The sequence below is a fragment of the Pelmatolapia mariae genome, linkage group LG1 (genome assembly GCF_036321145.2).
Source record: "Pelmatolapia mariae isolate MD_Pm_ZW linkage group LG1, Pm_UMD_F_2, whole genome shotgun sequence".
Classification (NCBI taxonomy): Eukaryota; Metazoa; Chordata; class Actinopteri; order Cichliformes; family Cichlidae; genus Pelmatolapia; species Pelmatolapia mariae.
The window spans coordinates 101,449-117,290 of record NC_086227.1 but is presented as its reverse complement, the minus strand read 5'-3'; the positions used below and the strand labels follow the sequence as shown (position 1 = coordinate 117,290).

The window sequence follows — 15,842 nt, the reverse complement described above, 5'->3', positions numbered from 1 at the left end:
TGGTTCTTCTGTCACCTGACAAATAGGACATACATGATAATAAGAATAAAACGGGGAGCTGCTTCAGTGTTTCTGTCAATTTGTGCAGATCTTGACTCATCATGATGAGTCAGTAATGTTTGTAGGGTGAGTGCATTTTTAAAACAATTTGTGCAAACTGCACTACAAGGTGGAATATTTGCAAAATCATGACTACCTCATGATATATTGTCTCAAAAATTAACCCTATGAATATGTCAGTACCACTGGGATGAAATTATTGTGTCACCAACATTTTAACGTTAGACATATAATTTTAACGGCCTCTGTAAACTAATATCCTGGCTTGCTTGAGGCTGCCGTTTTCTCTGACAGTTTCAATCAAAATTAGAAATGCTACTCTGGGAGACTGAGATAACTAATAGTGCTGCCTGTTGTGCAGATAGTTTCCAAAACACGTTATTCATGGTTACATACAATTTTAGACTGATGTGTGCCAAAGCCTAGCATAGCCTGTAACGTTATTATGACGGACACATTTTATGAGTGAACTTGACTTTAACTGACTTACAGGTTTCTTTGAAAAATACTTTTTTGCTGCCATCCTCCTCTCCTCCTCGCAGTGCAGGGTTGCCACTGCTAAAACTAAACAGAGCTCCCTGAAAGGCACAGCCAATCACATTGGCCATATTTGTCACATGAGGTAGGACTCCAGTAGAGAACGTAATTTAACTCTTTGTGCACCGCTGGGTGAAAGAGACGTTGACAGATCGTTTTTTCTTTCTGTCAGTTTTGTTTTTCTTTACTCGAAGAGATCAAATTATTGGTGGGGACAATTCAATAATCGCTGGATATCGGTGGGGACATGTCCCTTCCGTCCATGCCAAATCTACACCCTTGAGTACAGTTAAAGTCAAAGGTTTTAACAGTGGCACCACTTGCAACACTAAACTTTTATTTATTTGCAAACAAACGTTTTGAAACTTGTGACATTCTGTGAAAAACAAAGTAACGTAGTGCATGAAGAACAAATTTTGTGACACATAAGTGCTGATGTCTAAACACAATTCATTACATCTCCACTCATTTTTATAAAAGAAGTGAGTGTCTTTCATATTCCCTGACACTGACCTAATTATATTATATTTCATGCTCAGCTACAAATTTTACTTCACTGGCACACACACATCACACATCCTACCATTTGTCTGTGATTTTTGTTGCTCAAATAGCTGTTTAGTCAAATAATATATATATTTTTTTAATGTAATTGAGCAGTTGTCCTGTCTGTTCCCTGGTTGTTTGAGAAATGCTCAATGCATTTTTTTCACTCTAAACCAGACAGACCATTTTAGGAATTGCCAGTCATGCTGCTATCCAGAGGAACAATGAAATAAAATATCCCTCTACACTGACGATATAATATTATATATAACAAAACCCAATTCTACAACATCATACCTAAAAAGAGTGTGTGAATTCAAATGGTCTAAAGAGGGTATTAAATACTTTGGAACTTTCATTTCCATACCCTCGGACCACTTGTTTGACAAAAATTATAATAAAATTATTCAGCGTATCAGCAATGATTTAGAGCAGTGGTCTATTGTCCCCCTGTCTCTGTTAGGTCGAGTTGAATATATCCGTATGAATGTTCTGCCCAGGCTACTCTATTTATTTCAGATGATACCAGTTGAAATCCCAAAGACAATGTTTGATAAGCTGAATGAAAGAATTTCTAACTTCATGTGGGCTAAACAGCAGCCTAGAATTAGACTCAAAACCCTGCAGCTGCCCAAAATAAAGGGGGGCATTAATGTACCTCATTTTAAATATTACTACTGGGCTGCACAAATAAAACCTTTGCTGACATGGTTGCAAAATGATAGACATACTCTGGCTCAAAATAGAAAAAAGTAAATGTCCCAAAACACTGGAAACACTACCTTTCGTTGAAAAACCCGTAAAAGAAATGGCAACCTGGACAAAAACACATTAAAAAGTTTGAATAAAATTCAGTCAGCACTGGGACTACCAAAGTATCTTTCTTTACTATCAAGCACAGGATCTATGAAAACCTTTTCCTCTAATAACTCAGATACTGGGTTTAAAACGTGGGCACATAATGTACTGAAATATGTACAACAACTATTGGAACAATGGAACTTTAAGACATTTGAACATCTGAAGAATGAATTTAATCTCCTCAGGACAGATTTTTATAGATCTCTACAACTAAGGTCCTTCTTGACGGCACTCAAAAGCTGGGGAAACATTGCCAACCCCACACCTAATGAAGAATTTCTAAAAAGTAAACAAATCAGAAACAGAGACAAGAAGACTATTAGTAAAATCTATAACGCAGGCTCATCAATGATTAAGCATAATTCCCTGAGGATGAGGGAAAGATGGGAGGCAGAAATAAATGAAAGAAATACCTGATGACACCTGGTGGGAAATATGTACTGAAGCACAGCAAACCACTAGTTCAAACACATGGAGAGTTTAAATGGAACAATATCACCAGATTCTACAGAACACCAGAAATAACTGCTAAGATGGGTCCAACACATCTGAGTTCATGCTGGAGGAACTGTGGGACACACTCTGCCAACCATACTCATATATTGTGGCTCTGCCCTAAACTCTGTGTATTCTGGAGGCAGATATTTGATGCTCTCAAAGACGTTTTCCAAGGTAAATATTCCCTTAAGTCCTACAGTAGCAGTGTTGGGAAGGATTGCAGAACATATTGACTGCAAAGCCACAACTTACCTTCTAAAATATATTACTCACTGTAGCCCTAAAATGCATAACTACCAGATGGTTAAAACCACATATAATATATGGATCCAGAGAGTGTATGATATCTGCCTGATGGAACAAATTACATACTCAGACTACAGAAACCTGTCTTTGAGAAACGGTGGGGACCCATGTTACCTTTACTATCACAATGAAGAACACCACCTAATTTTAAGAGCTCTCTCTCTACACACACATACACACACACATACACACACACTTATCTATGGACAGCACAGGAATAAGGAGACCAAAAGACTGCCTCACATAAGGCCAAAGAGTGCTCATGTATACTTTTCCTTTATATGTATATATGGTTGCTTTCTGTAACATGCTGCTGCTGGACATTCATGGCTGCTTTGTGTAGTTTTAATGTGAGTATATGTTTGTACATACAGGTACAGTTGAATAGAGGAAGTGTAGGATGTGTCACTGCTGATTAAAAATAAATAAAAATTGAGTTAAAAAAAATTCATACCTGTTTGGACAGCAGGAGGTGTAGTTTCCCTGAATTTGTTTTCCTGAATTTCTCTGTATTTTTTTCTCACTAAGAATTCAGGAGGCAGCATCAAATATGAAGTAAATTCACAGCTTGTTTTTTTTAATTGTATAAATTATCCTTTTATATATTACATATTCAGAGTAACAGTTATTATAGTTTAGGAAATTAGTTATTATACACTGTATGACATGATTATGATTAATAAAACATCATCTATATCCTAAAACAGAGGGTACACTGCAAGGTGCAAACCACTTATAAGCCTCAAGAATAGAAAGGCTAGATTGGACTTTGCTAAAAAAAAAAAAAAAGAAAATAATTCAAAAGAAAACATCTAAAAAATCAGCACGGTTCTGGAAAAACAGTCTTTGAACAGATGAAACCAATATCAACCTCTACCAGAATGATGGCAAGAAAAAAGTATGGAGAGGGTTTGGAACAGCTCATGATGCAAAGCGTACCACATCATCTGGAAACACGGTGGACACAGTGTGATGGCTCGGGTGTGCGTGGCTGCCAGTGGCACTGGGACTGGAGTTTATTGATGATGTGATACAGGACAGAAGCAGCCACATGAATTCTGATGGAATATTTATGGACCTAACTGTATATTTCTTAAGCTCTATCAAGTTTGCAGTTTTAAAATTAAGCATTAAAGAAGATGCTTATTGATTGCTACTAATGGTTTGTGGTGAAGGGTATTTAAGTGGACTGTGAATTTTAGTTTTAGTCTCTGTCTGAAGGGCAGAATTATGATCCTATTTTTGCCTACTTTTGGGTGTAAAGTACATCTTTACACTTAAATATTCCTCTTTGACTCATTGACTGATCTCATTTTGTTTCTAGTCTGTGGATCAGAAAAGGCATATGTGAACACACTTATTAAACTTCATGGTCAAATATGGTTATGCTTATAATTTATTTCTTCAAACACTTTAAAACTTCAATCAGAAAAAGAATTTGTTGACATCACTGAGATCATTTTGAGATTCTGTGTCATGACACTTAACACTCTACAGGCATCGATAATAAAAAATATACAGGTCGTTTCCGGTCACCAAGTTTATCATTTAATGACTTAACAAAGAAAAAAATGTAATTAAGTGGAATTATGTGAGAGCAGATATGTCAAGAAAAGCAAATTTTAAACACTGAGAAAAAAACTCACATAGATGAATTAAAAAGGCATTTATGCTGAGATAAATCTTTTAAAAAAATGGAAATATAAATATTTAACATCAGATTTCTCACAGAAACACAGAATTTATACCAATAACCCTAAAACATAAAAGGCAACTTGTCCACCCAAGTTGTGAATGCAATAACATGAGAACGAAGGGACGTAGGAGTTTCAAACTGATACCACAGGTGTATCTATGATTGGTTTAAAATCAGTAACCTTGACCTTGAGGTCAAATTTTCTGAAAATCTTGTAAATCAATAACTTGAGAACATGGCGACAAAGGATATAGAAATTCATTACATAGGTACATCTGCTGGGGGGCTGAGGGGTACTACTTTTTTCATTTTAAATTTTCTGTTTAATTACAACAATGCAGACTGAGTCATCTACGACTGTTAATGATTATCTGACAAAAAGGAATCTCATACACATGTCTATTCAGTAAAAGAAATTAATTGTGTTAAAAGCAAACAGATCAAAGGGATCAGTAATGGCAATTATTTGTCATTGTCTTACTTGTCTTAGCCCAGTTAGGTAAACATTAACAATATATTTAACTTTGTTAGAAAATGGAAAATGATTCTTTGAGGCTGTTTTCTGCCTGCTCTGTGTGATGCCATTCCAAGCTGCAGGAATATCAGCAGGTTTTGCATTATATACGTTTTGGCAAAGACCCTGTTCTACCTTGCCATCACATATTTCCAGTAGTCTGATGCCTCAAGATCACATCTGGAGGGATTCTCCAGTCCGGAGAATCCCTCCTTAACTTTTATAAGGGTGAGATTCATGGTTTGTATCACCGCAGTGAAAACTGATGTTACTGATCACGAGAGAGGAGCATATGTTAGTGACAGGTTTTTGTGTTGTGTCCCACCTGTATCTACCCAGACCCTGTGGTCTATATCATGAGCACCTACACATTAAACAACTTTAGCATTATAATGGCTTCAAGCTCACACTGAGGCCTGTGGGGCACTATCAGCCACTGAGACAACAGACACATTTAAGTGTTTTAACATATTAAATACTTTAAAGCTACCTGTTCATTTAATGGAGGTGAACGATACATCATAATTTTACATAATTACATCACAGATGAGAGACTAAATAAATAGATTTTAGGTAGATGCTTGTGCATTCTTAAAGTCTGATATGTTGAACTGAACTGAGTGTGTCATCTTTTCAAAGCCTCCCAGTCAGTGCTGTTCTCCATGCCTGTCTTACTGTACATGGTGTTATTAGCACAAACACTTTAAAGGTGAACATTTAGGACTTACTGCAAATGTTACTATGTCAAAGTTACTGTGACTCAAACAGAGAACATTTTGATTTTTTTATATCCCTCAACTAATTTATTTAAAAGTATTTTATAGCATATAACACCTTTGAAAATATGCTTCGGTTCACATTTAACTCCAGAAAATCAAAATATGGATATTACCTGACCAAAGATTTGTGGTGACGTCACTGCTCTTTTAACTGTTTGGTGTCTTTGCTTTGTTTGCTGGTTGTACAAATGGTTTATATGAGCTTTGAGCTGAGATTCAGAGGTTTCTGTGGACACCGCTCATGTCGGCACTTATATTTCTGACCTTTTCTTATAACCGATTAAACATGATCTCCTCCCCTTTGCCCCCATGTTTGGTGGTGTAGGTGCAAATGATCAGTCATGACATTCTCATGTTAAATAAGATACTGCAAATAATTATTTCTGCATTTGTGAGATTGAAGTGAATTGAAAATGTGTATGCAATGACACTGTTTTAAATATTTGACCTAAAAATTGTTGGAGTGAATGAGCCTCAACATGATGACCTAACTAGTGATACCCTGACACACACACACACACACACACACACACACACACACACACACACACACACACAAAAGCATGTTATGCCGGTTTCAGCTGAAACAATGTTTCAAACCAATTTCCGGGTTTTTAGTTCACCATTTATGAGGTTTCAAGAAGAAAATAAAAGACAGATCTGAATGTTTGAAAATGTTTTGGAAAAATTCTGTAAAGATGAGACGAAAAATACTCAAAAGATAAATTTAATTGGTTTATTATTTAGATAAGTTGAAAGAAAAGTTAAACAAGCAAGTAAATAATGAAACAAGGTAAAATGAAGTAATAATGAAAAAAGTTAAACAAGTAAATGAAGAAAAAAGGTAAAATGAAGTAATAATGAGGAAAAAAGTTAAACAAGTAAATGAAGAAAAAAGGCGGAGGAGAGAAAACCCCAACAATCCCCTCTGAGCAAGCCCTTGGCGACAGTGGAGAGGAAAAACTGCCTTTAAACGGGCAGAAACCTCCGGCAGAACCAGGCTCAGGAGGGGACAGTCAACTGCCGGGACTGGTTGGGGGGCTGAACAGAGGTGGAGCAAGACGAGGCTACATCAGGTGAGGAAGCAGTAGCGTCTCTCCTCCGGAACAAGTGGAACCATTTTGTCTTTTTTTTCATGCACTTTTCCACAAGCGCTTTTTTTTCCAGGATGAGATTTCTCAGCTCATCGATTGTTTCTGTGTTTTGCTTTTCAAGTTTCTGGCATCTTTGTTCCACCTCTTCTAATGTTGCTTGTTGTTCTTCAAGCTTGTCTTTGAGTTGTTTGGATGTTGCCTCTTGTATCAGCTTGTCCTTGTGCATGTCTGCATTTCTCTGTTCGACTTCTTTGTGCTTTTCTTCTAACTGCTCGTTTCTTTTGTGGATTTCTTGGAGCGTGAGCTGCAGGTCTTCGTGTATTTTGTCTTGTTGTTGTTTTTGTGCCTGCATTTGAGTGTTTTCACGCTTCAAGTTATTGAATTCCACCAAAATCCCCTTAACGAGCTCGGAGTTGTTTCTCGCATTTTGCTCGATCCTTTTCTGCATCTGTGAGCAGCGTTTCTCCAGTTTCTCCTTTTCTTCTTCCACTTTAGCTGCTTTGTCCTCCAGCTGATTACAAAACTCTTGAAGTTTTAGATTTTTAGACTCAAAGTCCTGGACAATACGTTTTCCTTCTTTCAGTCTTTCTTGTTGTTGCTCTTTCTGTTGAAGAAGGTCTTTATTTTGGCGCAGCGTTTCATCCAGGCTTTCTTTCAGCATTCGGTATTTTACCTGCATGCTCTTCAGTTCGTGCTGCATGTCTCTTTGTTTTTTGTCATGCTCTTCCTTCTGTTGGAGGATTTCTTTCTTTTCTTCCACAGCTTCATGGAGCTGTCTTTGGAGCAGCTGATTCATTTGGTCCATGTATTGGAGGTCCCATTCTATCTTATCAGTCATGGTTTTCTTGTCTTGGAGCTGGTTGGTCATTTCTTTTAGTTCCACGCTCTTTTGCTTATTTTCTTTAATGAGGTGCACAATCTGCTCTCGGGCCTGAGCAAACTTTATTCCCCAGCCCTCATTAATAATTTTTATGTCCGGCTGGCGCTGTTGTCTGTCTTCCAGCTCTTTATTTTGGGCTTCCATTTGTCTACACTTGTCCTCCAGTTGAAGTTTCTCTTCTTCAATTTGTTGCATTTTTTTCTGGAGAAGGTAGTTTTCCTTCCTACTCTCCTCTAATGCCCTTTGGAAGGATGAGGCGCCATTTGGGGAAATCGGCCGGCCACGCCAGGAAGGAGAGGCGGCGTAATCTTTTTGAATTGCTTGTTTGTTTCTTGGAAACATGTTGGAGTTTCTATACGATGACCTTTAAGAGCTTTCCAAATGTTTCTGTGGTGAACGTTTTGTAGGCTGCAAACACAGATGCTGCTGAAACGAACTAAAACTTGCTGTGTCTCACCCCTATTTAAGGAAAAACATCAAAGGACTTAAGATTCTTAAGATCTCCCTATGACATCATCACTCCCTAAGCCAATCAGATTGTCACAAGACATTTTGGAATGGGGTATTTTTTTTAAACTGTTTTCAAATTTAACTTAAAATTTCAGTGTTTCCTAGTTGTGGACTATTGGTTAGTCCAGCCGATTAAGAAATTAATTGTCACAAACATCCCTAATATTATATAACAGACAACAGAAAACAAGACAAGTTTTTTTTTTCTGCACAATAGAGCTATAATAAAAGTTTTTTTTTAATTATCCTACATTTTATAAAAGGGAATATTTATTAATGAATATGTATTTAATTAAAAAACTCTCATCATCTAAAGGGTTTAACAAAAAGGGGGAGCTTCCTGCTCGAAAATGAAATGCCCCCATTTTTCTGGGCGTGAGTGTTTAACTAATTAAAAAGAACAAACAAACAAACAAACATCTGTCTCCTATTTTTTTGTGTCACACAGTAAAGAAGCATCAATATCTGATGAGAAGACATTAATTTGTTGGTGTTTGTGGTGTTTGGTGCAGTTTTCCTGTTTTCTGGGTTGTTGTTTATTTACAGTGGAGATGAATATCTCTAACAAGTTGATTTGTTCACATTTGCACGTCTTAATTTTTAAGAGGAATGTGTTTTTTGAGTTTGTACACTATATGCATGTAAGGCAACCGTTTCCTTTTTCACTATTTTTGTGTGGTGCATTTTTCTATTTTAACAAAAGGGGAACAAAAGACATTTAAGTCGACCTGAGATGATTTGTTTAAATGTTTACATGGTCTTACTGAGGTGATGCAAAGTGAAACATGCTTTCTTTTTTTGGTAATGTGCTGGAAAAGCTTGAAAATGGACCTTGAATGTGCTTAAAAAGTGCTTGAATTTGACCCTGAAAAAGGTGTATGAACCCTGCATATATTGCAGTATTTACAGTTTATAGTAGAAATTTCATGCCAACAGCTAATCTTTATTTTGTTTACTGGGAAATGAAATGCTGCCAATTCACAAAGCTGGTTTTCAGCTGCACTTCCTGTTGTAGACTTGTGATGTACACAGGCTCTGTTCCAGCACTCAGCATGTTCTTCCTTATTTTCTCCACCAGGGGGAGTTCCTAAACTATGACATCCTGATAGGAGTGAACCAGGGAGAGGGGCTGAAGTTTGTGGACGACAGTGAGGACAACGACGGCATCTCAGCTGCGGCCTTCGACTACACCATCTCCAACTTTGTTGACAACCTCTACGAATACCCAGAGGGTGAGGACGCCACCTCTGTACACTGCCACTTTTCAGTTATTCCATTTTACAGCCTCCTCTCACTTAAGTGCGTTTTGCAGCATCATCAGGTTTTGTCTTTTTAGGAGCCGCGTTTGTTGATTTGTTAGTTTTTTCTTTTTGCTGTATTCATTAAAACAAACGGATAATCCTCAAAATGACAAATGTGGGCAATTATCAAAGCATACATTACAGTTCTGATAGCTTGAGTTCACATGAATTTTCAAAAGAATATGAAAACCTGTCTTTAAGTGTTTAAAACATGCGAGTAAAGAATGGAATCAGTAAAATGTGAGCCCAGTGAAGTGCATCAAACAAGACAAGCTCATCCACATCACGGCGTGTCTGCGCCTTATCCTTTGAGGCTCTGTGGGCAGTAATGCTATCATCCCCCAGGTAGTCGGCTCCCAATCTCAGCGTCGTTGTTTCTGACAGGTCGGCCTGCGAACCCCTCACAGCCGGACCACAGTCACAGTACAGACATGTTTGGATAATGCAGTCATGCTTCCTCTCTACTGCCTGTCACTCGTTCTGTTATCTGAAAGACTTTTTATCCTCTCTAGATTTGTCACTCGCTTCCTGGCTCTTGGTTCATCTCACCAACGTGTGCTTTGGTTTCATATCTTTCGATCAGACCGATCTCTTAAAAAAATTCTCGCACTGCTGTTACTTTATTCTTAGCAGTTTTTCACTTTTATCTTTCTTCCCCTCCTGTGCTTCTTCACCAGGCAAAGACATCCTGAGCAATGTTCCCTCTAAGCTGCGCACTGCTGGCACGGTCTCTGCGCACAGAAAATCTGCGTTGCGCACAAAAAAAATCTAACCTGAATTGAAATTAAAATTAATACTTTAACAATTCTGTTTTGCAGTGTTAGTCAGTAAGTGACTGGCTGCTCCCGTATAGGATTAGAACGATGCCACCGTATCCCATATTCCAGCCAATAATGCGATTCACATTCGTATATACGCAGCCAATCAACGTCGTTGACAGGCTATGACAGCGTCCTTATGTGCCGACACCGTAGTTTTAGCAAGCAAAGCGGCGTGGCTGATGTGGAGTGAAGTCACGTTAATGACAACGTGTACAACCATTGGAGATGTGAGCAGGACAGACGGAACAAATGACGGAAAAAGTGTGGACTTTATACCAGTTTTTAAATTGTGTTGATAGGCCACATAAAACCAGAGTTGTGATAAAAATATGCAATGTTTGGTTTTCTTCCTGAATACTACCGTTGTTTATATTTACTGCGGGAAGAAACGGTAAAAACGGCGTTTTATTTAAAAAAAAAAAGGCTCGAAAGCACTCTCCGCCTGTGAGCAAAAGCAAACCCCCACCCCCCTCTCTCTTTCCTATTGGTCGAAAAATGTACCATGTCGACCAATCAAAAAATGATATGGCAACGTGGCATCTAATTGTTAAGAAACGGGGGGAACTTTTAGGAGTGACGGTGGTGTTTTGAGATGTGAGAGATTTGAGACGTTTAGCGCAAATCTTGTGTAGTTAGTGTGTAGTGTAGCCAATAGTTTTGTTGTGTGTGTCAGAACAATGAGGCAACTGCTGAATGTTACAGGTGTTACAGGAGTGATACATCTCCTGCAGGCCTGCAGGTATCAGGCTGTTGTTCTCCTTTATCTCATAGTGGACAGAAATTATTTTTTGGAGTGGCACAAATAATTTGTGTGGCATCAAATTTGATGCAGAACAGCTGATTGTTCTGTAAATAGTTTGAAATGTTTATTTAAAAAAAAAACGCATTGGCTGCATTTAAAAAAAATAGCTACAAAAAACTTTGTTGTTTGCCAAACTGAGTTACTTTTTTGAGGAGTAACTATATAATTAAATTGCCCAGCATTGGTAATTATATACTATATTTTGCAGACAGAGAGTTACAGGACTCTCTCCCAGACCACAGACTCATAATACAAGTCAGAGCTTTATAAAAAAAAAAAAAGAAAAAAAAAAAAGAAAGTTGTGTTTTCGAAATTGGAGTTCAAGTTATTTTTACTTCCAATAGTGTTAACATACTACACAGGCCAATGGCTAGATTTTTTTTTTACATTTTCATTGTAAGTGGGCTAAAGCAGTTTAAAAGTAGTCTAACATAAATGTAAATGCTGTAATTTGATTATTTTAATAAACTATGTAACTTGGATGGATTAGATGCTGGCGTGACCACAGTGCACACGTCTGATGTCGCTCACAGTGGTCCAAGGGACCGCTTAGGGAGTTTGTGTGTTTGCTCAGACACATGAAAAATTAGAGGGAACGTTGATCCTGAGGGAGACCATTAAGTTCATGTACACAGACTGGGCGCACAGGGACAACGGCGACATGCGGCGGAAGACTCTGTTGGCCCTGTTTACGGACCACCAGTGGGTGGCACCAGCTGTGGCCACTGCCAAACTCCATGCCGAGTTTCAGTCCCCAGTTTACTTTTACACGTTCTACCACCACTGCCAGACCGAGACGCGGCCCGAGTGGGCCGACGCCGCGCACGGGGACGAGATACCTTACGTGTTCGACGTACCGATGATCGGTGCCACGGACCTGTTCCCGTGCAACTTCTCCAAGAACGATGTGATGCTGAGCGCTGTGGTCATGACTTACTGGACTAACTTCGCAAAGACTGGGTAGGCCTCATGTCATAGTAGTGTAAACTGTACCTGTTACTGTATGTTCTCTGACAGAACTACAGGCTTATTGTCACAAAACACGGAGTGTTCAGGTAGCAGGACCCCAAAGCAGACTCAGAACACCGCAGCTCAGAACTATGTACAAGTTTTATTTAACTGAGGAATCTTTTCACAAAGCTAGGAAACGAAAAACTAAGGCTCATGCCATGGGGGGGAACGAGGAGCGTGGAGCCCAGGAGCACTGTAATCGGGACTGTGGGGAGACTGCAACAGAAAGGGGAGACACAGTTAACAGCACGCAGGTTGCCAAAAAAAAATGGAAAGCTAGACTCCATAAGTTGCCGAGGCTTACAGGTAGAGCAGGACCGTGGAGCTTGGAGGGGAGAGATGCCCGGGAGGGGAATCCTTAGGGAGGGAGGCGGTCAGGCAGGAGGACAGGCAGGCCACAGGCTTCCACGCCGAATGCTGGTAACACTGGAAGGAGACTTACGGACTGGCGAGGAGAAGCCGTCAGAGCTGGCTAAAGTAGTCCTCCGGTGATTGCCGTAGATGAGACGCAGGTGGTTTGGAGGCGGCCCAGCCCGAGGGTGTGGCCACCACAGCCTCCCACGGCTCCCAGGATGCCAAACCACGGGCCGTGACACTTATCAAGCAAAGGTGTTGATTTAGCTGTAGACTTTAATGTGTTTCCAAAGTGTTTCCGTTTTGTTACAGTTCAGGTAAATTTATCTAAGTCTGTTAACACGTAACAGGACTTAAATGGCTCAGGGCTCAGTCTCTGTAACACTTTAACCAAATTAAACATAATCTCAGATTTTACATTTTTTGAAGAAGTTGAAAGAAACTAAACATCATTCAATCTGTAATCTGAGCTAAAGAGAGAGCGAGAACAATCAAATTACAGGAGAAAGAAACAAAAGTTAATGAAATGTAGCAGCGACATATAAACACAGTTGGATGATGAAGTCAGTGCATCATGGGAAGTTTCCCACTGCACACTGAGCCTATATCAGCAGGACTGTGGGTTGATTTAGGGTCGTGCGCTCCAGCTATGTCAAAAATGATCAACACAGATGTAACATGAAGAGCCTTTCAAGAACAGAGAAATTGTGGTGTGGTGATCGTGATCCCTTCAGGTCCCCTGACTGATCACTGCTAGAGAGGTACAAAGAAAAAACTGAAATATTAGCGCCTATATTAAGAATGAAATGTTTCTTGCGATGAGCTGTAAACAATTACAAAATGAATTACATTAAATTAAATTAATTAAAAAATTAAATTCTTTGATTTATTGAATTGTTTATTGTGGTAGAAATCCTACACTAAAGTGTTTCTACTGTTGTCATGTGCTTTGCTTTAACACTCTAACAGGCGATGCTACCATAGAACTGTTGCAGTAAAGTATGATAGTGGTGCAATAATAGCAGCTGCTTATTATGGGCTGAATTTGCCGGCTGATTTAGCTTAATGTCATCTTTTTTGTTTTAGTGTGAATCTGTAATTAAAATGCTTATAGCCTCTAGTCCTCTTGAATACTTGAATCTGGGTTGCTAGTTTAATTCCCGTGTGGCTTTGAAGAATTGAACATACTGGTTCACCAAAAGCATCCAGATCCCAGAGCAGCCGGTTGGTCTTAGATAGTTTAAAGGTTGCACAGAGAATGGGCCCCCTGTCTGTATTCAGTGTATTGATGCCACATGTTACTTATAATGGAGACTGAATATAACTTTGAACTGAAACGTTTAACCTTTATGCTCCACCAGGGACCCCAACCTGCCCGTCCCTCAGGACACCAAGTTCATTCATACCAAGCCCAGCCGCTTCGAGGAGGTCATATGGACCAAGTTCAACTCGAAGGACAAGCAGTACCTTCACATCGGTTTGAAACCTCATGTCAGAGACAACTACAGAGCTAACAAAGTGGCCTTTTGGCTGGAATTAGTCCCTCATCTTCACAGCCTGCACGACGTGCTCTTTCCCACCACTACGCGCTCCCCTGCAGGCCGTGACCCCGGCACCATGAGGCCCAGAAACAACGTTCCTCGAACCTCTCGTCATCCTTACCCTACCTTCCCGTCGCTCCTCTTCCTCAACGTCCTGGCCTTCGCCGCCCTTTACTACAAGCGTGACAAGCGGCACGAGATGCGCCGGCACCGGCTGTCCCCTCAGCGGGGCGGCCCCGCCAACGACCTGGCTCACAGCCAGGAGGAGGAGATCATGTCCCTGCAGATGAAGCACTCGGAGCACGACGCTCACCACGACATGGAGCCCCTGCGGCCCCACGACATCCTGCGGCCCGCCTGCCCTCCCGACTACACCTGGCGCTGCGCCGCGCCCCCGACGACGTGCCGCTGATGACGCCAAACACCATCACCATGATCCCCAGCACCATCACCAGCATGCAGCCTCTTCACGCCTTCAACACATTCCCCTCCACCGGCCACAACAACACCCTGCCCCACCCCCACTCCACCACCAGGGTATAGTAGGGACAGGCCCGACACAGCGCCACCTAGGGACCAGGAACACTGGCTCTGCTACCGCTCTGGAAGGGAGGCCTCTAGACGTGGGCCTTCGTTCTGTCCTCTTATTCTCTTCTTTCTCCAAAAGCAACTACACCTGCTGCGTCATGTGCTGTAAAACTTGGCAGCTCCCTCCACTGGTGGCATGTGGAGGTGCAACTGAAGTGTACAGCAGCAGATGAGCAGTTTGGGGTGGGGGTGGGGTGGGTGACTCAGATCTTTCAAAGATACTGTTTTCAAAGACGGTCTGCTGTTTCCAGGCTCAAGACCTCCAACATTTGTCAAAGGGACGAATGCTCTCTCGCTCCTCGCTGTTTTCTCTTTTTTACGTTGGCGTCATCTCTTTTTCCATCTCCTGTGTGTTATGTGCACATTATGCTTCTCTTTTCTACATCCGTGTTTTATTACTGCTCTCTTCCTCTCATGTGACACGCCTCCCTCCTGCTCTTCTCTAAAAATTCCCGATCTGCTGAGCAGTTTGGAGGGGGGAGGCGTACACTAAACATATAACTATGAAAACACTGATATCTTTCATTCTACCAGCATTTTTAGGTGCCAGGTAAGTACTGCTGTGTTTCAATTCTCATCGAGGGAGAAGAAAATCGAAAGAAAAATAGAGTATCGCTATTTACCGTCAACTAACAGAGTTCTGTCATGTTCTCATGACAAAGTGCCAAACTGGCCCTCAGTCGTGATTTTCTTTCTTTCATCTTCTCTTTTTTTGTTGTTTTGTTTGAAGCATTTGTTTCATTGTTGTTTTTTATTGTGTGGAAAGAATTTTTCTGAAAATATAGATATAGAGAAATGATATTATATATAGTTCTATATAAAATGTGTACAAAGGAGAAAGTATATAAAAGGGTTTTCTCAGTGGGGGATCTATGCATGAATTATTTTTAAAGACGCGGGGAAAAGGACACTGTACCTGTCGATGCACGTTTCCCAAAATCTAAACGAGTCATATCGCTCCATGTTTGCTACTTTTGGTTTTTGGTTTTCTCCCACAGAGTAAGAGCATCGCAGGAGCTCCTGAAGTCAAACGACGCCTCCCAGCACTCATTTATTAAAACGGAGTCGATGCCAAAAGACTTAAATGTTAGAATCAAAGCAACAGCTGTGAACTCAGTCATGGTGTCATGTGCAGCCCTTCAT

At 40.3% G+C, this 15,842-nt stretch overlaps 1 pseudogene; it reads left to right on the top strand.

The window, feature by feature from the left end:
* Positions 1-8,130: 8,130 nt before the first annotated feature.
* Positions 8,131-15,268, top strand: LOC134624202 (neuroligin-2-like; annotated as a pseudogene).
* Positions 15,269-15,842: the final 574 nt, after the last annotated feature.